The sequence below is a fragment of the Monodon monoceros genome, unplaced genomic scaffold (genome assembly GCF_005190385.1).
Source record: "Monodon monoceros isolate NGI ecotype Baffin Bay Population unplaced genomic scaffold, NGI_Narwhal_1 Super_Scaffold_21, whole genome shotgun sequence".
Lineage (NCBI taxonomy): Eukaryota > Metazoa > Chordata > Mammalia > Artiodactyla > Monodontidae > Monodon > Monodon monoceros.
In genome coordinates, this window is record NW_021703778.1 from 45,946,348 (window position 1) to 45,960,649 (window position 14,302).

The following is a 14,302-nucleotide window of genomic DNA, read 5'->3' on the forward strand; positions in this document are numbered from 1 at the left end:
TCTCATCTTCTTCTTTTGTTGTTTTAATTTAAATTCACGTAAATTAAATAAAATGAAAAATTGTGTTTCTCATTTGAACTAGCCACGTTTTAAGTACTTGAGAGCCACGGGTGGCTAGTGACCACATAAGGGATAGAACGGATATAGAACATTTCCATCATTTGCAGAAAGAAAAGGTATAGGGACAACCAGGTAATCATCCTTATTGAATATATATCTGTTCATGGCAATGGACCAAAATTGTATGGAAATAAACACTTTTTGTTTGATGATATGATTTCAGGACACCCAGTGGCAAGTACTTTACAAAGAAAATTCAGATTTGCGAAGGAAAAAAAAAATTGAATTATTCTTATGCTCATCCCTTCCCATGAAAAAACACCAAAGGTTGACAAAAAGTCTTTCCTGGGACTCTCCTTGGTGAATTGGCACATTCTCTTTTTCTCTTTACCTCACTATCTAACTGCTTAAGTCTGAAGCCTCAATTGTAACTCACCTTTGACCTGAAATGAGAAAAAGAGACATTAAGTGTTCTTTTTATTTGACGTTACAAGTACTGTACTGCCCCTTGGTTATTATCCAATCATGTAATAGAGCCTTCAATGTCTGGTTTTCTTTCTTCATTTAAAGGATATGAACACTGGACAACTTGACAGTTCTGAGCCTGGAACTGTCCTGTTTAACCATAGGGTGGTCTGGTCCCCAGCTCTCTTTTCCTGTGGCTGGAAACCAGTAGAGATGTTTTATAGACTTTGAACTCTGCGTGGGGCCTAATAGGATATTGATAGCAATAGTCTGACTCTTTCTGCCCCCCTCCTGCTTGGAGGAAGGAGCTCGCCAGCGTCATTCACAGTTGGCAGCCTCACAGCCAGGACCCAGCTGTCTTGAGTAAGCCACTTTTCTCTCCTCCTTCCCTGGACTCACAGGTCTTGTCATCACTCTGTTTGCTGCTTTCCCAGTGTTCCTCCAGCAGCGCTAGACGCCGGTGGGCATGTCAGGATTCAGATATCCTGCCCAGTTCTAGAAATCGCAGAATTTAAAGATTATAATCAACCACAGGGATCACCTAATCCCTTGCTAAACTGTGGGCCTCGGACCAACAGCATCAGCAAGATCTGGGAGCTTGTTAGAAATGCTTACACTTGGGTCTCATCCCAGACCTAGGAAATTAGTCTCTGCTTTTTCTCAAGATCTCCAGGTGATTCATAAGCACATAATAGTTTGAGAAGCACTGACCTAATTCCACATGTCTCCTGATTTAAGAATTTTTATTAATTGTTTAAGATATAAATGATTTAAGAATTAATTAATTTATTCTAGACAAAGAAATTACCTGGAGTTTTAAAAATTCTGGTTCTGTGTTTCTGGGGCAGAGTCTGGGCATCAGCCCCCCATGTGGTTCCCATGTGCACCCAGAATGGAGAAGCTGGATGGCTCTAAAGCAGTGGTTCTCAAAGTCAGGTCCCTGGAGCAGCAACCCCAGTATTACTTGTTAAAATGCAAATTCTCAGGCTATATCCTAGACATTCTAAAGCAGAAACTCTAGGATTGGAGCCCAGAAGTCTGTGTATGAACAAGTCCTCCAGGTTGTTCTGATGCAAGTTCTGTAACTACAGGTTTAAAGAATAAGGATGTCCCAACCCTCACCCCTGAAAGATGGATCTAGACCTGTACTGTTGTGGGTTTTTTCATTTAAATTCATGTAAATTAAATAAAATTAAAAATTGTGTTTCTCATTTGAACTAGCCATGTCTTAAGTACTTGAGAGCCACAGGTGGCTAGTGGCCACATAAGGAATAGCACAGATACAGAACATTTCCATCATTTGTAGAAAATTCTCCTGGACAGTGCTGATCTAGACTTTGGCTAGAGGGAGACAGATACTAATATTAATAACAATAATAATAACAATAGTGACAAAATAACAATTCTCATATGTTAACTGATTACTATGTTCCAGGCATTGAGCTAAGACATCAACTAATTTCTCTTTTTTCCTTACAGATTGCCAAATTATTGTTTAATTACTGTGTTTGAGTCTAGGGAGGATTTTGGTGTGGTGAAGGGACAAGGAAGAAGAATGGGGAAAACAGAAGCAAGAGGAAGAGATTTTTCTCCAACAGGCTTCATTTGAGGAACTAGATGGACTCTAATGCAAGAGAGCCATTGATGGAACACAAAGAACATGTCAACACGTAAGGGAGATAAGCCAGTAAGATATCACTACTAGAGCTTTTTCCCTCTCTCCTAGGCTAGAACATACAACATCGGGCTAGGATCTAAGAGCAGTTACATTGTCCGTTTGGAGTTCTGTTGGCTGGATGCTTTTGTAGCTTTGCATCCAAGATTGAATCTTTTCTCAGGCAATCTCCTGGAACAGACGTATCATTGGGCTTATCAGCCAATGACTACAGAATAAGATTGCCCACCCATTGTGCCCAGTATTTTATTGCACAAACCTACCTACGTAATTGCTGGATGTTAACTCCCCTCCATTTGTTCCTTGCTCCTTCTGCAGGCTCCCCTGTGACTGACTGCCTCACCATGTCCTGAGACCTTTCCACTCCCCCCTCCTCCCCTTTCCACCACTTTCCAGTTTTTGGTAAGCAGGCAGGTAATGTGTGCTCTCTGGGACCCGCTAAGCCTGAGGATGCAACTGTGAACATGGCGGCCCTTTCTTTCATTCACGGAGCTTGCTCTCTACTGATGACCCCTCTGAGTTCAGAGTTCCCTGGGTACAGCTTATCTCCTCTATGGCCTCTGGGAAGGTACGCATACTCTTTTCCTGAATTTCCCACATCATGTTGGAGACTTGATCAGACTATTTCGAGCATTTTGCTAAAATCCTAAGGGTATGGAGATCCCACACCCTAGAAATCACAACTGTTACTGGAGGTGATGATGCACTTGGGCTTCTGCTGGGACACAGCTTTATCAGAACCTTTGATTTATTTACTAACCAGTTTTGAAGCACTGAAGCTTCCCCAAGGAACAAAAGGTACATTGAAAAGTCTCATCAAAGGGGCCCCTCCCATTACAAATAGAGGATCTGTCTGAAAGGCAAATTCCAGTCTCAACCAGAAGACAGAAACTGCTTGAAACCTCCCAAGGTGCACTTTTCCCAGCTTCCAAAAATTAAGGTTTGGTCTTGATTACACTAGCATTTTATCTTTTCCCTTCCACTTGCCAACCTTTCCCCCTCTTCACAGTGAGAGGTAAACAAAAATACACAGAGGGAAGGTGTCCAGGGGTAAGACAGCCTGGGGATTCTCAGGAGAAACTTTAACTATTACTTCTACTTTTGAACATAAGTCAGAGCCTCCGCCCCCATGGTTTGATGTACATTTTCTCTTCTGTTCAATGTGCCCATATTTGGAGTGCTTAGTAACAGACTCAGAGAAGTTTCAAGCCAAAAGGAATTTAGAGTTCATCTAGCCTAGCGGATTTTTCAAATGTATTTTAATGGCAAAAATCCGTCTTTTTTTTTTTTTTTTTTTTTTTAAATCCGTCTTTAAACAAAACCTTACACGGAAGTCCAATAGTCGAAGCAGAAGCAAACCATGCTTCTCAGGTTGAAACAAGGAGGGCCTGTGGGACCCTCCCCCTCCCTCTTGAGATGGACTATTGATCTCTGTTTGAAATCATTTATCTGGCTCCGCCCCTCAGTTTACAGAGGGCGAATCTAAAGCCAAGAGAAGGTAAACAATTTTCAGGAGATTAGTGCCTTAGCTAGGAAGCTGATCACATCATTCTTCTGCTTAAAATCATCAATTGGCTTCTTACATAACTCAAAATAAAATCCAAAGTCCTTACGATAGCCTCTAAGGCTTCCCATTATTCTCTCCTCTCACTCCCTCTCTGACTTAATTCTTTTTTTTTCTGACTTAATTCTTAATTCTTTCCACAAATCTTACTTTGCTCCAGCCACACTGGCCTCCTTGTTTTACTCAGATACATCACGAATACTCCTGCCGTCATGAATACATGTTGTTCACCCAGCGTGGAAATCTCTTCCTGCAGACATCACATGGCCTGCTCCTTCATTTCCCTTAGAGCTTTTCTCAGATATCACTTCCTCAGTGAGGCCATCCCTTTATTAATTGTGCCAGCAGGTCTCCAAAGGTGGCCCCCCAAGGAACAATACCTTCTATTATTCATGCTTTGTATATTCCTCTTCCCTTTCATCTGAGGGGCCCCGTGACTTGCTTTTGACCAATAGAATGTGGGGGAAGTGATGCTTCATGTCTTTCAAGACAAGCTCATAAGAAACTTGGCAGCTTTCATCTGGATTTCTTACAATAATTGTTGTAAGGAAGCTGGCTAACATATAGGGAGCCTGATTATCTGAGCCCACTATTCTGTGAGGAAGCCCGGGAGAGCCACATGGAAAAGTCATGTGGAGGCAGAGAGATGCCTGGGTGAGCCCTCTAATAGCCCAGGGATGTAAAGAGTGAAGAAGGTATCTTGAACAACATGGAGCTCATCCAATGCTTTGGATGATTCCAATTCTGGTTGCCAAATGAATACAACTGTGTGAAGATCCCAATTGAGAACTGCCTAGCTGAGGCCAGTCAAGTTACAGAATCATGAGAAATAACCCATTTTTTTAGCCAATAGTTTTATGATGTTCCATTGTACAGCAATAGATATTAGTAAAGGAAATCAATGTAAGTTGCACCCCTCCTTTGCTCCTATATACCTAGTTGTACTCTATATCCTCCTTCCCTTGCTTTATTTTCCTCTATAGCTCTCTCATCACCATCTGGCTTACTGTGCACTTATCTCTTTGTTTTTGTCTCCTTACCCCCCTAAATAAAAACTCTGGGAAGGCAGGGACTTTGCCTTGTTCACTACTATATCTCTCATGCCTGGAACATGTCATAAACTAGGCACTCAATAAATATGTGTTGAATGAGTGTATTTATTTTAATCTATTTTTCTGAGTTTGTTTTTTCTAAGTATAACAAGCCCATAAAATGAAAGGACGAAATTATTTAAAATACTCTCATGACTATGGACTCTCATCTTATGGACACAACATCTGAAGTGGACTCAAATGCTTCAGTCTTCCCCTTCCCATAAGCTTTGGTCTTAATACATACTGACTCAGAGGGAAAGGTACTAGAAGGAAGGAAGATGAGTCAAGCAAAGCTCCAGACAAAACCCAAATGGAGACGGTTATCAAAGTCAAGTCAAACCCTGATGAGGGGTTCTTGTCGGGAGACAAAATGGTAACCACTTCTCCCTTCACTTATTTCTGGAAGGGCTTGACATCCCCGTGTGTTCCATAAACACTTGTAGAATGCCTGTTCTCTCTTGCTCTCTCTCTCTCTCTCTCTCTCTTGCATTGCAAGTACAGAGACTCAAGGTTGTATCCCCTACTTTCAGTGCAGGGAGAATGAAGAGAGAGAGAGAGAGAAAATGAAGATAATGAAGAAAAACCTTCTAAACTTTGACATAAAATGTTTAAAGTCATTGAAAAGTTTGAAAATGAGAAGTTTCATTTGTGTTGAAATATAGTTCATGCTCTTTTCTCATTTCAACAACTTTGTGGAGAAATGGATATTATAAAGATGCTTCTGCTGTTAGCTTTGTTTACTTTTTTTTCTCTTGGTATTTTTGGAGAAAGGAGGAAGGGACTGCATGTGTATCTTTAAGCAAAAGAATGGCCTCATGGTCTTTATAAAAACAGTTCTGTTGATATGAACCAAAAGAATTATGACATCACTGGCTTGGCCTGGGTTACACCCATGAAAACCCATGAGCAGTATAATGATGTCACCAGCACACAAAGTAACTCCACAGCTCTTCAGCATTCTTCATGTGTGTGAGTAATGTCTCTGTGATCCTAGTTATTTTACTAGTTGGAAATGACATGGTTTACCAATAAGGCCAACTGCCTTCCACTTCCTGCTCTTGAGAAAAGGATAGATCAGTAAGCAATGACTCAGCTGAAGCTGCCAAGAAATGCATCCCACTCCTATCCCCTCACCCACAGCCCCACCCCCAATTGTACCCTGAGCTACGGAACAGGCAGTGATTGAACAGGTGTTTTTCCTTCTTCCTGGGACTGAAAAGGTTGAATGAGGAACAGAGTTCTGTACTTCTATCCCTCACCTTCTCATGGTAATTAGTGGGAAAATCACCCATGAAATGGGAATGAATACAATCTGCAGTTTTTTCCGTCCATCCCACAACGGAAACAGGTGTTTATTTCACCCACATTGGGCACCACCTATGCTGGCTGTGAGTTTACAATGTTCAACTCCTTGGTGACTTGGATGATCTGGATTAGTGCACTGGGCATGGAGGAATCTGCCCATGGGCTGGGTAGCCAAGGACTGGGCTCTAGAGTCTCAGAGGGAAATTTACACCATGCAAGCAAATGCCCAGATGAACCTTTAACAAGCAGTTGCAAATACAGGATAAATAGGAGGCTGGATGCACTTTCTAAGGATCTCCTATCTTAACTTCTCTACTGCCTACTCTAAAGCCATATTTCTGTACAGGGATGCATCAAGACCACCCATTGGAGCACTTCCGGTCACTCCATCGTCGCTTTGCGGCGTTCTGCATCAAGGTTTTCATCCCTCAAGGTCAGTGCCCTCTCCGTGGCTCTTGGGAACACAAGCATTTCTATGCCTCTTTCTATGCATGGTTCTAAAACATTTAATAAGATTTTCCATATCAAAAGACCAAAATAAATTCCCAGCTGAATTTGGAAAGAGCTAAGGACAAAAGAACCCAGAAAGAAATCCTCTTAGTGGGGACGAGGGGAAGATGGCGGAAGAGTAAGACGTGGAGATCATCTTCCTCCCCACAGATACACCAGAAATACATCTACACGCGGACCAACTCCTACAGAACACCTACTGAATGCTGGCAGAAGACCTCAGACCTCCCAAAAGACAAGAAAGTACCCACGTACCTGGGTAGGGCAAAAGTAAAAAGAATAAACAGAGACAAAAGGGTATGGACAGGACCTGCACCAGTGGGAGGGAGCTGTGAAAAAGGAAAGATTTCCACACACTAGGAAGCGCCTTCGCAGGCGGAGACTGCAGGTGGTGGAGTGGGAAAGCTTTGGAGCCGCGGAGGAGAGCACAGCAACAGGGTGCGGGGAGCAAAGCGGGGAGATTCCCGCACAGAGGATGGGTGCCGGCCAGCACTCACCAGCTCGAGAGGCTTGTCTGCTCACCCGCCGGGGCGGGCGGGGCTGGGAGCTGAGGCTCGGGTTTCTGTCAGAGCGCAGGGAGAGGACCGGGGGTGGCGGCATGAACACAGCCTGCAGGGGGTTAGTGCACCACGGCTGGCCGGGAGGGAGTCCAGGGAAATGTCTGGACCTGCCGAAGAGGCAAGAGACTTTTCTTCCCTCTTTGTTTCCTGGTGCGCGAGGAGAGGGGATTAAGAGCGCTGCTTAAAGGAGCTCCAGAGACGGGTGCGAGCCGCAGCTAAAATCGTGGACCCCAGAGACGGGCATGAGACGCTAAGGCTGCTGCTGCCACCACCAAGAAGCCTGTGTGCGAGCACAGGTCACTATCCACACTCCCCTTCCGGGGAGCCTGTGCAGCCCGCCACTGCCAGGGTCGCGGGATCCAGGGACAACTTCCCCAGGAGAACGCACGGCATGCCTCAGGCTGTTGCAGCATCATGCTGGCCTCTGCGGCCGCAGGCTCACCCCGCACTCTGTACCCCTCCCTCCCCACGGCCTGAGTGAGCCAGAGCCCCCGAGTCAGCTGCTCCTTTAACCCCGTCCTGTCTGAGCGAAGAACAGATGCCCTCCGGTGACCTACACGCAGAGGCGGGGCCAAATCCAAAGCTGAACCCCGGGAGCTGTGAGAACAAAAAAAAAAAAAGGGAAATCTTTCCCAGCAGCCTCAGAAGCAAGGATTAAAGCTCCACAATCAACTTGATGTACGTTACATCTGTGGAATACATGAATAGACAACAAATCATCCCAAATTGAGGAGGTGGATTCTGAGAGCAAGATTTATTAATTTTTCCCCTTTTCCTCTTTTTGTGAGTGTGTATGTGTATGCTTCTGTGTGAGATTTTGTCTGTATAGCTTTGCTTCCACCATTTGTCCTAGGGTTTTATCCGTCCTTTTTTTTTTTTTTCTTAAATTTTTTTTTCTTAATAATTATTTTTTATTTTAGTAACTTTATTTTATTTTATATTCTTTCTTTCTTTCTTTCCTTCCTCCCTCCCTTCCTCCCATCTTTCTTTCTTTCTTTCTTTCTTTCTTTCTTTCTTTCTTTCTTTCTTTCTTTCTTTCTTTCTTTCTTTCTTCTTTCTTTCTTTCTAATTTTTCTCCCTTTTATTCTGAGCCATGTGGATGAAAGGCTCTTGGTGCTGCAGCCAGGAGTCAGTGCTGTTCCTCTGAGGTGGGGGAGCCAACTTCAGGACACTGGTCCACAAGAGACCTCCCAGCTCCACATAATATCAAATGGCGAAAATCTCCCTGAGATCTCCATCTCAACAGCAGCACCCAGCTTCACTCAACGACCAGCAAGCCACAGTGCTAGACAACCTATGCCAAACAACTAGCAAAACAGGAACACAACCCCACCCATTAGCAGAGAGGCTGCCTAAAATCATAATAAGGCCACAGACACCCCAAAACACACCACCAGACGTGAACCTGCCCACTAAAGAGACAAGATCCAGCCTCATCCACCACAACACAGGCACTAGTCCCCTCCACCAGGAAGCCTACACAACCCACTGAAACAACCTTAGCCACTGGAGACAGACATCAAAAACAACGGGAACTACGAACGTGCAGCCTGCAAAAAGGAGACCCCAAACACAGTAAGATAAGCAAAATGAGAAGACAGAAAAACACACAGCAGATGAAGGAGCAAGATAAAAACCCACCAGACCTAACAAATGAAGAGGAAATAGGCAGTCTACCGGAAAAAGAATTCAGAATAATGATAATAAAGATGATCCAAACTCTTGGAAATAGAATAGGCAAAATGCAAGAAACATTTAACAAGGACCTAGAAGAACTAAAGATGAAACAAGCAATGATGAACAACACAATACCTGAAATTAAAAATACTCTAGATGTGGTCAATAGCAGAATAACTGAAGCAGAAGAACGGATAAGTGACCTGGAAGATAAAATAGTGGAAATAAGTACTACAGAGCAGAATAAAGAAAAAAGAATGAAAAGAACTGAGGACAGTCTCAGAGACCTCTGGGACAACATTAAATGCACCAACACTCAAATCATAAGGGTTCCAGAAGAAGAAAGGGACTGAGAAAATATTTGAAGAGATTATAGTTGAAAACTTCCCTAATATGGGAAAGGAGAGAGTTAATCAAGTTCAGGAAGCACAGAGAGTCCCATACAGGGTAAATCCAAGGAGAAATACACCAAGACAAAAAGTAAATAGAAAGAAAACATATTAAAAGCAGCAAGGGAAAAACAACAAATAACACACAAGGGAATCCACATAAGGTTAAAATCTGATCTTTCAGCAGAAACTGCAAGCCAGAAGGGACTGGCAGGACATATTTAAAGTGATGAAGGAGAAAAACCTGCAACCAAGATTACTCTACCCAGCAAGGATCTCATTCAGATTTGATGGAGAAATTAAAACCCTTACAGACAAGCAAAAGCTGAGAGAGTTCAGCACCACCAAACCAGCTTTACAACAAATGCTAAAGGAACTTCTCTAGGCAAGAAACACAAGAGAAGGAAAAGACCTACAATAACAAACCCCAAAAAATTAAGAAACTGGGTATAGGAACATACATATCGATAATCACCTTAAGTGTAAATGGACTAAATGCTACCACCAAAAGACACAGATTGGCTGAATGGATACAAAAACAAGACCCATATATATGCTGTCTACAAGAGACCCACCTCAGACCTAGAGACACATACAGATTGAAAGTAAGGGGATGGAAAAAGATATTCCATGCAAATGGAAACCAAAAGAAAGCTGGAGTAGCAATTCTTATATCAGACAAAATAGATTTTAAAATAAAGACTATTAGAAGAGACAAAGAAGGACACTACATAATGATCAAGGGATTGATCCAAAAAGAAGATATAACAATTGTAAATATTTATGCACCCAACACAGGAGCACCTCAATACATAAGGCAAATACTAACTGCCATAAAAGGGGAAATCGACACTAACACATTCATAGCAAGGGGACTTTAACACCCCACCTTCACCCATGGACAGATCATCCAAAATGAAAATAAATAAGGAAACACAAGCTTTAAATGATACATTAAACAAGATAGACTTAATTGATATTTATAGGACATTCCATCCAAAAACAACAGAATACACATTTTTCTCAAGTGCTCATGGAACATTCTCCAGGATAGATCATATCTTGGGTCACAAATCAAGACCAGGTAAATTTAAGAAAATTGAAATTGTATCAAGTATCTTTTCCGACCACAATGCTATGAGACTAGATATCAATTACAGGAAAAGATCTGTAAAAAATACAAAGACATGGAGGCTAAACAATACACTACTTAATAACGAAGTGATCACTGAAGAAATCAAAGAGGAAATAAAAAAAATACCTAGAAACAAATGACAATGGAGACATGATGACCCAAAACCTATGGGATGCAGCAAAACAGTTCTATGAGGGAAGTTTATAGCAATACAAGCCCACCTTAAGAAACAGGAAACATCTCGAATAAACAACCTAACCTTGCACCTAAAGCAATTAGAGAAAGAAGACCAAAAAACCCCTAAAGTTAGCAGAAGGAAAGAAATCATAAAAATCAGATCAGAAGTAAATGAAAAAGAAACGAAGGAAATGATAGCAAAGATCAATAAAACTAAAAGCTGGTTCTTTGAGAAGATAAACAAAATTGATAAACCATTAGCCAGACTCATCAAGAAAAAAAGGGAGAAGATTCAAATCAATAGAATTAGAAATGAAAAAGGAGAAGTAACAACTGACACTGCAGAAATACAAAAGATCATGAGAGATTACTACAAGCAACTCTATGCCAATAAAATGGACAACCTGGAAGAAATGGACAAACTCTTAGAAATGCACAACCTGCAAAGATCGAATCAGGAAGAAATAGAAAATATGAACAGACCAGTCAAAAGCACTGAAATTGAGACTGTGATTAAAAATCTTCCAACAAACAAAAGCTCAGGAGAAGATGGCTTCACAGGCGAATTCTATCAAACATTTAGAGAAGAGCTAACACCTATTCTTCTCAAACTCTCCCAAAATATAGCAGAGGGAGGAATACTCCCAAACTCATTCTACAAGGCCACCATCACCCTGATACCAGAACCAGACAAGGATGTCACAAAGAAAGAAAACTACAAGCCAATATCACTGATGAACATAGATGCAAAAATCCTCAACAAAATACTAGCAAACAGGATCCAACAGCACATTAAAAGGATCATACACCATGATCAAGTGGGGTTTATTCCAGGAATGCAAGGATTCTTCAATATACGCAAATCAATCAATGTGATACACCATATTAACAAGTTGAAGGAGAAAAACCATGTGGTCATCTCAATAGATGCAGAGAAAGTTTTCGACAAAATTCAACAACCATTTATCATTAAAAAAACCCTGCAGAAAGTAGGCATAGAGGGAACTTTCCTCATCATAATAAAGGCCATATATGACAAACCCATAGCCAACATCGTCCTCAATGGTGAAAAACTGAAAGCATTTCCACTAAGATCAGGAACAAGACAAGATTGCCCACTCTCACCACTCTTATTCAACATAGTTTTGGAAGTTTTAGCCCCAGCAATCAGAGCAGAAAAGGAAATAAAAGGAATCCAAATCGGAAAAGAAGAAGTAAAGCTGTCACTGTTTGCAGATGACATGATAATATACATAGAGAATCCTAAAGATGCTACCAGAAAACTACTAGAGCTAATCAATGAATTTGGTAAAGTAGCGGGATACAAAAGTAATGCACAGAAATCTCTGGCATTCCTACACACTAATGATGAAAAATCTGAACATGAAATCAAGAAAACACTCCCGTTTACCACTGCAACAAAAAGAATAAAATATCTAGGAAGAATCCTACCTAAGGAGACAAAAGACCTGTATGCAGAAAATTATAAGACACCGATGAAAGAAATTAAAGATTACACAAACAGATGGAGAGATATGCAATGTTCTTGGATTGGAAGAATCAATGTTGTGAAAATGACTCTACTACCCAAAGCAATCTACAGATTCAATGCAATCCCTATCAAACTACCACTGGCATTTTTCACAGAACTAGAACAAAAAATTTCGCAATTTGTATGGAAACTAAAGACCCCGAATAGCCAAAGCAATCTTGAGAACGAAAAACACAGCTGGAGGAATCAGGCTCCCTGACCTCAGACTATACTACAAAGCTACAGTAATCAAGACAGTATGGTACTGGCACAAAAACAGAAAGATCAATGGAACAGGATAGAAAGCCCAGAGATAAACCCACACACATATGGTCACCTTATCTTTGATAAAGGAGGCAGAAATGTACAGTGGAGAAAGGACAGCCTCTTCAATAAATGGTTCTGGGAAAACTGGACAGGTACATGTAAAAGTATGAGATTAGATCACTCCCTAACAGCATACATAAAAATAAGCTCAAAATGGATTAAAGACCTAAATGTAAGGCCAGAAACTATCAAACTCTTAGAGGAAAACATAGGCAGAACACTCTATGACATAAATCACAGCAAGATCCTTTTTGACCCACCTCCTAGAGAAATGGAAATAAAAACAAAAATAAACAAATGGGACCTAATGAAACTTCAAAGCTTTTGCACAGCAAAGGAAAACTTAAACAAGACCAAAAGACAACCCTTAGAATGGGAGAAAATATTTGCAAATGAAGCAACTGACAAAGGATTAATCTTCAAAATTTATAAGCAGCTCATGCAGCTCAATAATACAAAAACAAACAACCCAATCCAAAAATGGGCAGAAGACCTAAATAGACATTTCTCCAAAGAATATATACAGACTGCCAACAAACACATAAAAGAATGCTCAACATCATTAATCATTAGAGAAATGCAAATCAAAACTGCAATGAGATATCATCTCATACCAGTCAGAATGGCCATCATCAAAAACTCTAGAAACAATAAATGCTGGAGAGGGTGTGGAGAAAAGGGAACACTCTTGCACTGCTGGTGGGAATGCGAATTGGTACAGCCACTATGGAGAACAGTATGGAGGTTCCTTAAACTACAGATAGAACTACCATAAAACCCAGCAATCCCACTACTGGGCATATACCCTGAGAAAACCATAATTCAAAAAGAGTCATGTACCAAAATGTTCACTGCAGCTCTATTTACAATAGCCCAGAGATGGAAACATCCTAAGTGTCCATCATCGGATGAATGGATAAAGAAGATGTGGCACATATATACAATGGAATATTACTCAGCCATAAAAAGAAATGAAATTGAGCTATTTGTAATGAGGTGGATGGACCTAGAGCCTGTCATACAGAGTGAAGTAAGTCAGAAAGAAAAAGACAAATACCGTATGCTAACACATATATACGGAATTTAAGAAAAAAAAATGTCATGAAGAACCTAGGGGTAAGACAGGAATAAGGACACAGACCTACTAGAGAATGGACTTGAGGATATGGGGAGGGGGAAGGGTAAGCTGTGACAAAGCGAGAGAGTGGCATGGACATATATACACTACCAAACGTAAAATAGATAGCTAGTGGGAAGCAGCTGCATAGCACAGGGACATCATCTGGGTGCTTTGTGACCACCTAGAGGGGTGCGATTGGGAGGGTGGGAGGGAGGGAGACGCAAGAGGGAAGAGATATGGGAACATATGTATATGTATAACTGATTCACTTTGTTATAAAGCAGAAACTGACACACCATTGTAAAGCAATTATACTCCAATGAAGATGTAAAAAAAAAAAAAAAAAAAGATTAGCATGGCCCCTGCGCAAGGATGATACGCAAATTCGTGAAGCCTTCCATATTTTTGAATGCATGTATAACTGAATAACTTTGCTGTACACCTGAAACTAACACAACATTGTAAATCAACTATACTCCAATAAAATTTTTTAATAAAAAAAATATTACTACCTGCCAGAAAATTGTCATAATTAATGCAAATATCTATGAAGAAAAGAAAAGAAAAAAACGCAAAACACCCATTGATTCATTTCCTGTCCTTGAGATGTTTATGATCCCTCAACTGTGGAGAGAGAGAAAGAAACAGAGACAGAGATAGAGAATGAAACAGAGGGGCTACCCAGAGATGCAGCAGGGGAATTTTTTATTGCT

General features: G+C 41.1%; 1 pseudogene; it reads left to right on the forward strand.

The window, feature by feature from the left end:
- Positions 1 to 13,898: 13,898 nt before the first annotated feature.
- On the forward strand, positions 13,899 to 13,996 carry LOC114905279 (annotated as a pseudogene).
- The last annotated feature ends 306 nt before the right edge of the window (positions 13,997 to 14,302 follow it).